At 42.6% G+C, this 12,472-nt stretch overlaps 1 long non-coding RNA gene across 2 annotated transcripts in view; it reads right to left on the minus strand.

Moving 5' to 3' along the window:
* LOC310694808 overlaps window positions 1-12,128 on the minus strand; it is a 56,722-nt gene extending 44,594 nt beyond the window's left edge. Inside the window, exon 1 of one of the 2 annotated variants that reach the window (XR_014519819.1) lies at window positions 12,029-12,128. This is a non-coding gene — a long non-coding RNA (uncharacterized lncRNA). The remainder of the gene's footprint in view (window positions 1-12,028) is intronic. The other variant, XR_014519820.1, reaches the window with a different exon arrangement.
* Between the last annotated feature and the right edge of the window lie 344 nt (window positions 12,129-12,472).

Raw genomic sequence — 12,472 nt, forward strand, 5'->3', positions numbered from 1 at the left:
GGCCGCACCGGGCGCAACATCTGGGGGTTAGGGTTAGGGAGCGCAAATCCACAGGTTAGGGGGCGCAAATCCACGGGTTAGGGGGTGCAAATTACTTGCCTTGCCCCGGGTGCTGACAACCCACGCTACGCCACTGGCGATGGCAGCCAAAGTGAGCGACTTCAAAACAGAATCAGACAAATTCTCAGATAAGGCTGTCCATGGCTCCTGGTCGCCCTGGCTCTATGGCCTCATTGGAGGAGGCATCCCTGCTGCAGATCATGAGTGGGAGCGAGATGTTTGCCACAACTAACATAAGCCCGTTGGTTTTTTAAAGGCGTAGGACAGACTCGAAGGCAACTCACTGGGTGCAATGGAGAAAGTGGGTTTAGGGTTACAGCCGTAAGGCACCACATTCACAATGAGGTGGAGGTTGTGTGTTTGTGTGCGTGCTATTTCTAAGGATGTCCAAATGGGGGCAGGGGTGAAGAGAACCTCTCTCAGTTGCCTTGGCATGTGGGTAAATTGCAGTATAGAGTATATTGTGGTTCATATGTAAATGCATTATCGTGTGTGTGTGTGTGTGTGTGTGTGTGTGTGTGTGTGTGTGTGTGAAGTGCAACTGAAGTGCAACTCAGCTTGCATTAAGGCTGATGGGGTTTGCAGGAAGACAGACAGCGATAGGAACCAGCTCAATTTGTGCTGATGTAAATAAGCTCCAAACACTATCAGCAAAGATATGTGCATATACATATATTCTTTGTAAACTGCTTTGTGGAGTGTTATAATCAAGCAGCGTGCGTACACGCACACATACACACACTGGTTGACATTGAAAATATAAAAATATATAAGTATTTTATGTTACGTTACAATGTTGGGCAAGATCACGCATACACACCTTAGCTTCAATGGCTACAATGCTATGCACATTTATGAGGGAGCAATGATGCTTCCCCGATAGGGACTTAATATTGCAAATGGTTCTTTGGCAAGAGGTATTTTTAAAACACTGTATTTTCTGTGTAAAGGATAGCTGTTTTATATATTTTATTTACTTGGCATTCTTACACTGACAAATTATTTGCATTTCTAAGCTGTGTACGAAAAAGCAACCCATAGAAAATGGGACAGTACAAACATTATCATCGAACACTACCTTAGAATGCCTGCTGGAACAAGGACTTTTTAGTCAAGCACCTGAAATTTGGCAAGGAGGTTCTCTAATCTCAGTCAGGAGGGCGTCGCACAGACGTGGGCCCAGTAGACTGAATGGACACTGTAAATTTGGATTAAATGTGGGGCAGGAATGCCGGCTGGCATTGTGATGACAACAATGTTGTGTGGACACAGTGAAGAACAGGCATGTATGGGGAGTTCTCATCTTGAGCCCCTTTGAACCCTAAGAAAAGATTGTGATGCAAACCTCTTCCATTGAAATAAACAGGATCCCCAAGTGCTGGACTTCGGCTGGATCGCCAGCTACATATTAGCTGGTATACATTCTATACACTATTATTGCACACCCACTAAAATCTTTTCCATTGCTCCAATTCTTCAGAATCTGTGCTGCACAAATTTGCTGCGGTGCGTAGATGCTTTGCTTTAATCCTACCTAAGACAGGTCTTGTGGGACGCGGGTGGCGCTGTGAGTAAAACCTCAGTGCCTAGGACTTGCTGATCGTGTGGTCGGCGGTTCGAATCCCCGCGGCGGGGTGAGCTCCCGTCGTTCGGTCCCAGCTCCTGCCCACCTAGCAGTTCGAAAGCACCCTTAAGTGCAAGTAGATAAATAGGTACCGCTTTATAGCGGGAAGGTAAACGGCATTCCGTGTGCTGCGCTGGTGCAGGCTCGCCAGAGCAGCTTCGTCATGCTGGCCACGTGACCTGGAAGTGTCTTCGTACAGCGCTGGCTCCCGGCCTCTTAAGTGAGATGAGCGCACAACCCTAGAGTCGGTCACGACTGGCCCGTACGGGCAGGGGTACCTTTACCTTTAAGACAGGTCAACGCTACTGTGCGCCAACATCACAAAGAGGTGGGAGGTTTCTCCACATGCCAGTCAAACTGGAATAAATGAAATTGCCTGTGGTCATTCCAGATGACCTGCGTATTGAACATTCAGGCTGAGTTGTCTGTACAAAGTTTGCTGGGCTGTTAGACACAATGTCAGTTGTTTGCTGAGCATTAATTCTGACTGGTTTGCGGGGTGGTTAGATGACGTCGCCTCAAGGAAGTTTATCCCACACTTTCAGGTGCATTCCCCTGTCACTTTCAAGTATAATTGTGAATCAACTGAAATTGTGATTGCATACCCTCCAACATTTCTCCCATTCCATAATAATAATTATACCCCACACATCTTGCTGGGTTGCCACAACCACTCTGGGCAGCTTCCAACATATATAAAAACATTAAACTTTTTTTAAAAAAAACCTCCCCTATAAAGGATTGCCTTCAGACGGCTTGGGGGGATGGATAACTCCATACCCCACAACATTTCTCCAATAAAAATAGGGACATCCTAAAGAAATGTGGGACATTCTGGGATCAAACCAGAAACCAGGACGGCTTCTCTAATTCAGCGACATTGCTGGAAAATAGGGACACTTGGAGGGTCTCTGGAGAGGTGGAAGACATCTCATTGGTCAAAAGGGGTTGAGAGAGTAGCTTTGACTGATATTCAGTAATCGCGGAATAAAATAAGTGCATGCATTCTCTCTCTGCCCTGCTCTTCACCACAAAAGCTGTTTTCATGCCATCAAAATGCTTTGTTTCATTTTTAATTTTAACACAGAAAAAACTAGTTGCAGAATCACAAATATCATAAAACATCTCTTTCATGAATGTCATGCAGGCAAAACTCACAGACTCACTCAAAGGCCATGCTCACTGAATGAAATGGATCCCACCCAGCCCTTGTGAAAAACCAATCCAAAAAGAAAACAAAAACAATTCAGTCTGTGAGGTCGGTAGTTCAGCCTATTGACACCTCAACCCCAAATATTTTATTGTAGCTTTAAAAAAAAATCCATAGATGCTATTGGGACTCTGAAAAATAACATAACATGGGGTAAAGCCTCATTCAGCTCTATGTAAATTGAGTTTTTAGTAAATGTGTTATTGGGTTCTATCCTCTTTTCCTGAAGAAAAATACTTTCCCTTCATTCCAGTTTCTATCTCTCCTGGATCTGAATTGATTTAATATATGTGTTTTCCCCCCCAAATGTTTTTATTTCTATAGTTGTTTTCTAAAATGAGATTTATATTTATAATTTTTTTAAAAAAACAAATGTTTTTGTATGCAATTGTTTAAAACAGTTCCATACATAAAAACAGTTAAACGTGTGCTTTGAGATGCCTCGTGGGAAGCTATTCATAAATGGAATAATAATATTATTATTCATAATGATTATTATTCATAATGATAATAAGAATAGTATTCTATCCACCCATAAATACATAAATACAAGTCTTGCTGGTGGCTTACAGGACTCAGTTGAGTAACTGAGAAGATCTGTGAAGAACTGTGAAGAGAAACCAGTAAGGAAAGCTTACTCCGAAAGGATTTTTTTGCGGGGGGAGGCAGGTATGATCAGGTGGGGTTAGGCAGGTGTTGGACTACGCCTCCCATCACCCCCTGCCCACTAGCCACGCTGGTTGGGGCTGATGGGAGTTGTAGTCTAACAACAGGTGGAAGGGGCCAGGGTGCCTACCCCAGAAAGGGTAAATCCATATTAAATGTGTACAGTTGGGGAAGAGAATACATGACGCTGACTGTGTTGTGTGGACACTGAGACAAACATGCACCCATTCCATAATAAACCTCCACCGAGAATCATTTTTATCTCCATACAGGAGAAATCTTTCCCCTGGTAAATTTATGTGAAATTGCAGTGATCGGCATTTAGGAATAGCTAAAAAAAAGGCAGGCTGCCCTAAATGAACTCCAAAACAGCATTCCTCTCTTTCTCAGTCCATTTGCATCTTTAAGTATCTTAAAACCATAGAATTGGAAAGGACCACAAGGGTGTCTAGTCCAACCCCTTGCAATGTAGGAATCTTTTGCTCTGTGTGGGGCTCAAACCCACAACCCTGAGATTAGGAGTCTCATGTTCTACTAACTGAGCTATCCAAGCCTCCTTAAGTCTCCAGGCTAGACCTGGCCTGATAGACCCAGATCCTCTGTTAACAAGCCAGATTATTTCCTTTCCATGGTTTATGTGCGTTTATGCTGCCCTTTGATGCACAATATAAATTTAGCACTAAGAATCCTGCCTTTCTCACTAAGGCAGGGGTTGGATAGCCCTGCCTTAAAGGAGGGGAAAAGAAGGACTGGTTTGGGAGACTCTCGGGGACTTTCCAGTCTAAGATTTTCATTAAATGCATGCAACACATCTCGACCTTTAAAAATCAGCAGATGAAACAACTAGAACTTTTGTTGACTGAGGGGACCCAGGTTCGATAAGTAAATTTCAGGTGCTGGAGTTGAGTCCTACTTTTTTAAAGGTGGCTTGGATTCCATGGTGTTACCACAAAGGAATCTGAAAAGGGGGAAATATTAATTCAGGCTGATTTTTTATGAGGGTGCAGGTTCGTGTGTGTGCGTGTGTGCACCCACAGCGCTTCATAGGGATGGAGGAGAAATTTGATTCAGCCTGCATTTAAATGTGGATCTACTAAATTCACACTTTTGTGAAGAACCAAAATACAGCCATCCACTGACATTTCCACATTTATCAAATCTTGTGGTGCAGTTCTCCAACCAGCCATGATTTACAAAATAATGCATATGCTGGGGGAAAGTATGCATTAAAAATATACATTAATTAAAATAACCTACAAAACTGCATTACAATAAGAAAATTACTTGCAAAAATACGTACACCAAAACTGCAAGCAAAAATTTGCTTATTTGGAGAAATTTTGAGTAAAATGCTGGTTTTTTCAGATAGATGATAGATAGATAGATAGATAGATAGATAGATAGATAGATAGATGATAGATATAATATGCAGATTGCTACAGAAATGTGGAGAACTGAATTTAAGATTGGGGGGGAATGAGAACCTGAAATTGACAGGTCCTTTCACTCCTAATGCTTCAAAGTGAAGTTTTGGTAAAATTAAAATGTTTATTTAAATTTAATGAATCGGTTAAAAGGCAGGAAGTTAAACAATTAACTGTGCAGTTCTATGTGCACTTCCTTGGGAGTAGGTTCCAACTGAACAAAATGTGACTTGCAGAAAATGAATTGCAACCCAAACATTCTTTGATTGGTTAACAATAATATACAATATATTCTGCAATGCAGTCCTACCCTGTCCTACTTCCCATTTGAAATAAATGACAAGTCAAGTCAATTTCTCCCACCCCACCCCCACCCCAAATATTCAAAAGAAACTGAAAGCAGCTAACACATTAAAATCATAACAAGAGTCAGATATAAACCAGTCCACAGTTTCAAATCAAATCATAAATGAAAAAATTTGCATAGCCCAACCAACAGCAATTCCAAAGCAGCCAGCAAAATCGCCACAAAGCCAAAGGCCTGTTTTAATGCCCCTCTAAAACAATATGATGCAGCTTGGAAGGCAAAGAATGCCGCAGGATGGGTGCCCGTCCCAGCCTAAAGTAAAGGGTCACTAGCCTTGGTCACTGCTAAAGTGTACCTTCTGGGTATTGTAGGATCTGGAGCAGGCCTCAGGTGACGCCTGGAGCTTGCTGGAAAACACCTTTGGAAGAAAGTGGTTCTTAAGGTACCCAGGTCTCAAGTCATTTACGGTTTCAAAGGTTAGCGCACGCCATTCACATCATGCCTGGAAATCAGTAACCAGCACAGATCACCCAAGATTGGTCTGAAGGGACTGAAAACCCCTGAGAAAACAAAGAAGAGAATGTGTCCCCTGATGAGTCCTACTAGATGCTAAACAAAGCCACAACAGCCTGTAAATAAAACACAAATCTATAGCAAATCAAGCAACTTGAAATAAAGGCAAGCTCACAGCCAAATGGCTAGTGGAATTTCCTAATCAATGACATTGTCAAGCAGGTGTGTGTGTTTGTGCACACGTGTTTATAATGGGGGGGGGGATTCAAGAAGGTAGAGGAGCAACTTGTCTCTGTGATGATAGTCGTTGTTTGAAGAAAAATTCTTTTGGTGCTGCATTTGTGCAGACTTTTGGGTCCATAAATGATTTTTCATTGCATTATTAAGTATGACCTTGCCCTCTGGGCTCATGCTTAGATTGATGTCTATCAGCCACTGAAGAAGCTTCCATGGTCAAAACATGTCTGGCTCAAACATGGGCTTCAGAAGATATTAGCCTTATGGAAATCACTTCCCCCAGTGTCCACACATACACCTGTTTGATAATATGGTATCTTGAAAGTCCACTGGCCATTTGGCTACGAGACTGCTTTTATAACATTTTATTTCAAGTGCCTTTATATGTTATGGATCTGCATTTCATTGGCAGGCTGCCTTAACTCTGCTTTGCATTCATCAAAATGCCTCACGCCCATCAGCATCTTGGCTGCAGCATTTTGCACTAGTAGGAGTTTCCAGCTGCTTTTCGAAGAGCGCCTTGCAGGAATCAGACCTGGAGGTCACCAGGACCTGAATGGCTATGTCAAGAAGGCAGGCCAGTCGGAGCTGGGAAAGGGATTGCCTTAACCACCGTTGCCACCTGCATATCTCCCTATATGAAGCAAATGTAAGTACGCTGACACAAACATGATACACAATATGTATTAATGCCATGTAGGCCTACAGAAGGCGGAATCAAAAGAACTATTTAACCAATTATGGGCAAAGGAAAACCAGGTTATGGCCTTGCATTTCTCAAACTGGAGCCCCCCCCATCACCATGTCACTCAGCAAGCCGTCACTCAACGTTAAAAATGGATTGCAGTCATGGTTTCAAATTATTTGCAAACAGATACTCCTCTACATCCAATCACAGCCATTATAGTCACCTGTGAAAGTCCTATGCCCCTACCCCATGATCATGTGACTTCCTCACAAACGGTATATTTTTTGTCCATTATTTCCCCATCACTGGAGTCAAAGTCAGAGATCAAGGCAGCAGTGAGTTGATTTTAAACAGGTCATCCTGTTGGGTTTTTAATTTCCTCTCTTCCCTGCCTTTCTTTTACCATCTTAAAGAATCCATAATCAATCCAGGTCAAAGACAAACTGATCAGAAAGCCATATTTTTTTAAAAAAATTGCCATAGTGTGGCAATAGATTTTTTTAAAAAAAATCACCTTCAAAATAAAATAGTTTTGAAGGGGGAGCATGATTCATTTTATTCTGTTTACCTTTTTTAAAAAAGCAATCCATAAATTATTTCCATTAGAAATCATGACCCTCTTGCCTCTTAGCCTGCAGTTCTATACAAACATACCTGTGAATTAGTTTCATTCTAAACAATGAGACTTAATTCTGAGTAATCATATATAGGGCTGTGCTGTAAATGTAATACAGTATACACTTACTTTCTTATTTTAATAATACACTATTAAATGCACACTATTAATGCACATAATATTTTTAGATAGCATAGACATTTACATCAGAATTGCCAGCATATTCTCTTTCTGTGCATATACAATATTTTTATGTGACACATGGGCAGACCAGATTTGCTGGCATATTTCTGTTATAAGCCACTCATCAAAAATTAAGCTGTAGCTATAATAAGGGTAGGTTATTGCAATTGGCACCAGACAAGAGTTTGCTAGCAAATAGCAGACAGATAGTTCTACACTATCAGAGAAATTACCACGTTAGAATTGTGTGTGTGTGTGTGTGTGTGTGTGTGTTTACCATCCTCCCCCTACCGAATGTTCAAACCATTTTCCATCCCAGACATTTGTTTCGGCCACCTGGGCAACAATCCTGTAAGGTAGACCCAGTATCATTAAGACCAAGCAGTGTTTACTTTTGGAATAATCACAGGCAGGATGGCATTGCCTGTCTTGTGCAGAAAACAAAACAGACTGATTTATTACGGCGCTGGCTTTTAAGCCCAGTGGGGCTGTAGTTTGAGAAAGCTGAAGCCACAATAAATTTAAAAGTCTGAAGGTGCCACAAGACACCAGTAAGCTGATTTCTACTGTAGTCTATTATTAAACAGAGAGAGTGTGTGTATTTATGAGAGTCATTTTGCATATTGTTTTTTGTATTATAGAAAAAGAGCCCCTGGGTCACTGTCATCAGAGTTGGGGGAGTGGGAAAATGAAAGCCTGAATTTGGCAGCTAAAGCTATACAGGGTCCGGCCTTCACAGGGATATTCCAGGTCCCCTTTCCTGAATGTTCAACTTCATGGGGGGGGGGGTGCTAGAAACACCAACAAGTCTATTTGAGGACAGCGGCAGAAAAACATGGAAGGAAAAGCCAGTCAACTGATCACTAAGCATTTTCCCTCCCACTCCTCTCAGCACATACGCCATCCAATGTTTGCAAAAGCACCGAAATAACCAACATGCACTTGATGTTTACCTTTAAGATTTAAAAAATCAAAACATTAGTTTTTTAAAAAGTAAAACAGGAAAAAAAACCCCACCACATATCAGTACCTAATGAATCAGGCATCTTTTGCTTGAGGAAGACTGTTCCGCCGTGATTCACACACACACACAAACATCATCCCTAAGGCAGACTCGCCACCATTTTTTCTACTTATAGGTCTTCTGAGCCCTGTGAAACTATTTCGCCCAGAACGTCGTTAGGTTGGCTGTGTGGGCAGAGTTGATGCTCGCTGCAGTCCAGTCCCCCATTCAGCGTGAGGGAAGCATTCAGGACAACTGGAAATGTCCATTTTGCGAGAGAAAAAAGCCAAGGCTTTTACCCCAGGCCAGGACTTCAGATGGGCTGCCTCATAGCCATTTTGTCTGCTGCATTCGCATCCAAACATTCTCTCTCTCGCCCCCTCACACACATGGTGTAATCTTTTTTATTTTAAATCAGATCCATTGGCTAAATGAGCAATGTCTTATTCTGCACCTAAATAATTGTTTTTTAATAATTATTTACATCATGGAGTGGCACACAAATGCTGTGAATGAAACAAAATGAAATAAATGCATTTTTGAGGAGGCCTCTATGTAATGAGCACCCATTGGGTGGAAAGCCAAATCACGCCACATTAGGGACTACTTTAGGAGCCGCCGAAAAAAATGGGATGGTTTTGCCTTCCAGAAAACATATGTAGCCTTCTAATATCTGTAATCTTTTATTTCTCTTTCTTTTCTCGTAATTAAAACACTTAGCAAATGTTTCCACTGCCCCCACTGATACAGTTGGTCTGTTCAAGAGATTTAAAGAGCATTTTTGTAACTGGTTTTTTTGTATTCAGATATTTCTAAATGTTGCATTTGTAATGTTCAAATCATATGCTGTAAACTATTTAAGGATTTTCCTTTCTTTTAGGAATGGAAACTGAAATTATCCTTTAAAAAAAATAAACCACAATGTTCACAGTCTGATCTTTAATTCTGGGATCAAATATGCATGTTTACTCAAGCCCAATGAATCCAAGAGGGTGTCTCATCTCCCAGTGAAAAGGTCCGAGCCCTGCAGCTGCAGAAGCTGATGAATCAGACTTGTGCAGTACAACCCTGACTATCTATACTTACGAACACCCCACAGTGTTCAGTGAGGGTTATTCCAAGATATAAGTAAAGTACTTCTTTTACAATTTGGTATCTTGCAGTTAAGGGGGATGCAAGATACTGTATTTAAAGGCAAACCTATGTCAGTTCACACTTTCTGAAACAATAGCTATTTTTTGAAATTTGCACTTTTCTGAATTTTGTAATGCAGTTCTCCTGCCAAGTAACATGTACAGAATTGCATATACTAGAAGGAAGTGTGCATTAAGATGCAAATACATTGGAGAAAATAACATGCAAAATGTATTATGGTGGTCAAAATTGCTTTGCAAAAAAAGCTGTGTATTAGACAAAAATGTGAGTTTTCTCTTTAAAAATCCTAAACTGTTATGGAAATGTGCGGAAGTTGATTGCAGATTGGATGAGATGAAAGTGAAATGGGCAGGTTTTCCTAATCCTACTTAAAATATTTAGGTGCCCAAGAAGCTCTTTTTATGCCAGACCAGATATATTTCTCCTGCCAGCCGAGTCTTCTCGGAGTCTCCTTTCCCACCATCTGCTACCTGACATCTTTTTAACTGGTGATGTCTGGGGTTGATCTGAAGACCCTCCACATGGAAAGCCCTTTCTCTGCCACTGAACAATGCTCTCTCCACACGCCCCTTCCTCAAGAATAATGCCCATTTAATCCCTTTCCCAGCTCAATCCTGTGCATGTTTACTCACAGGTAAACCCCACTGTGATCAAAAGTGCTTATTCCCAAACAAACAGGTATCAAAAACCTGCAAATGCAGTTTTCTAAGCACATCTACTCTGAAATACATCCAAGCGAGTTCTTAAAGACATACTCCTTTGTAGCTGTGCTCAGGGCTGCAGCCTTATAGCATTTCTCAGATGCAGGTCCAATTGGAAGTCAATCCCATTGAGTTAAATGGGGCTTACTTCCAAGTGCATGAGCTGAAGGCTGCATCTGAGAGACTTGCCTGGGAGAAAATCTCAAATGAGTAGACAAGGCATATAGGACTGTGCTGCTGGTGGGTGAAGTCAAAATGAAAATAAAACAGAAACTGGAGATCTGGGAAAGGTTTTCAACCTGATCCTACACATATTTGCATAGAAGTAAATCCTATCAAAATGAATGTGATTTATTCCCAAATGTGAGGATCACAGCCCAAACTGAGCACTGTTATATCTTATTAGTTTGAATTGGAGAGACTTAATTGCCGTCACCCCCCCCAAATAAACCCTTTTGGTTGCTTGTATTTATCAATGAATTACAATCCTTCCAAGGTGCTTGTGGGGGTATCCTTGTGTCTGCCCCATTTGATGCTGACCACATTCCTGTATATGGCCAAAAAGAATGAGTGGTCCAGCGGCAGCCCTGGCAGACCACAAATATGAACTCCAATTCACCTGACCAACACCTCACTCTGCCCACAACATCATACAGAAATCCATGAGGCTGCAAGATGGGGGTCCCTCCTTATCTCCCGATTTCGCCCTTTCAGTTTCAATGCCACCAGGCTGAAAATTCAGTGTATTTGAAATAAACTGGGCACCTGATCCTAAACACATTTACTCAGAAATAAATCCCACTATACCCAAACGGAAAGAAGACGCTGAGTAGGGGGGGGATCGTTTTTAAATATCTCAAGGGTTTGGGATGTTGTTGCTGCTGTTGTTTGGGGGAGGCAAGGGGGGTAAAAATGCTAAAAATGGAGAAGGTGAGGTCCCTCACCTCTGGCAAGGTAATATATGAGGGAGATTTAAAAGATTGATTTATCCAAACATTTTAAATTGCACTTCCAAAGCGTCCTGAACCCCACATTTTAAAGGAAAGAGGGGTTTAAAACACATACCCAGAAGAGAAATTTAATTGGACAGCACCCAAAGCCACCTAGTTTCTGAAATCTGCAAAGGCCTTGCTTGCTTCTGAACAAGGCAAAAAGATCCCACCCACCCACTCTTCAAAAACTTCAGATATGCTTCTGGGGCCAGGACCAATAATCCAGAAAGGAAGTGGGTGGGTGTTACCAACTCTCTATACCTGTTCAGCTCTACCTGCTTTCAAAAAGAAGGCGGTGAAGGAGTAGAGGAGGAGGAATCTGATTCTGACTGCAAAAAGGAGCCACTCCATTTTGCCTTCCAAGTCCTCCTCTCCTTAAAATATAAATCAATAAACCCAAATCCTACCCTGATTTTTACGGGCGTTAAAGAATTCCACGGCGAGCTGCCGCAGCCGAGGGGTCGCTCAGCCCGGAGAGAAAGCCCCTCCGGCCTCGGAGGGCAGTGAGCAGCCGCTCCATCTCTGCAGCAAGAGGGGGAAGAGGAGCGAGCGAGACTCTGCCTTGCTAGGCGCTTCAGGATCCGAGCGCCTTCCACCCACCTCCAAGCCTCGCCCTGCGGATCGCGAAGGTGACGCGAGTTCTCCTTACCCTTTCCTGGGCTTGCAGCGAGCCGGGTGTGTGGGGCGGAGGGGGGGAGGGGGGGAGAAGGAGGAAGAAGAAGAAGAAGAGGCTGCCTTTCCCCGGGAGGGGATTTCGCAGCCTGCCAGGCGGACCTTGGAATGAGCGTTTTCTTCCCGTTCCCTTCGCTCTTGTGGAGGGATGGTGGGGGCAGGCGGGATGACGTCGCGGAGGAGCGTCTATTCAGGAGGCTTCAGACCTCCCCCCCCCCCCAACACACAAACACAAGGGCCTCCTTTAGCTCATTGTCCCCTCTTTTTTCTCTCTGCATGCCTAGACTGGGTGGGTGGAGGAGGGAAGGAAACTAGAGATACCGTACCTTGATCTTTTTGCGCCTACGAGGAAGACTCTCACAGATGAATTTATGCACACACACGTTGCAGATGATGATCATATGATATGATTTATTGTTAT

The sequence above is a fragment of the Podarcis liolepis genome, assembly GCF_965112155.1.
Source record: "Podarcis liolepis genome assembly, chromosome: 15".
Classification (NCBI taxonomy): domain Eukaryota; kingdom Metazoa; phylum Chordata; class Lepidosauria; order Squamata; family Lacertidae; genus Podarcis; species Podarcis liolepis.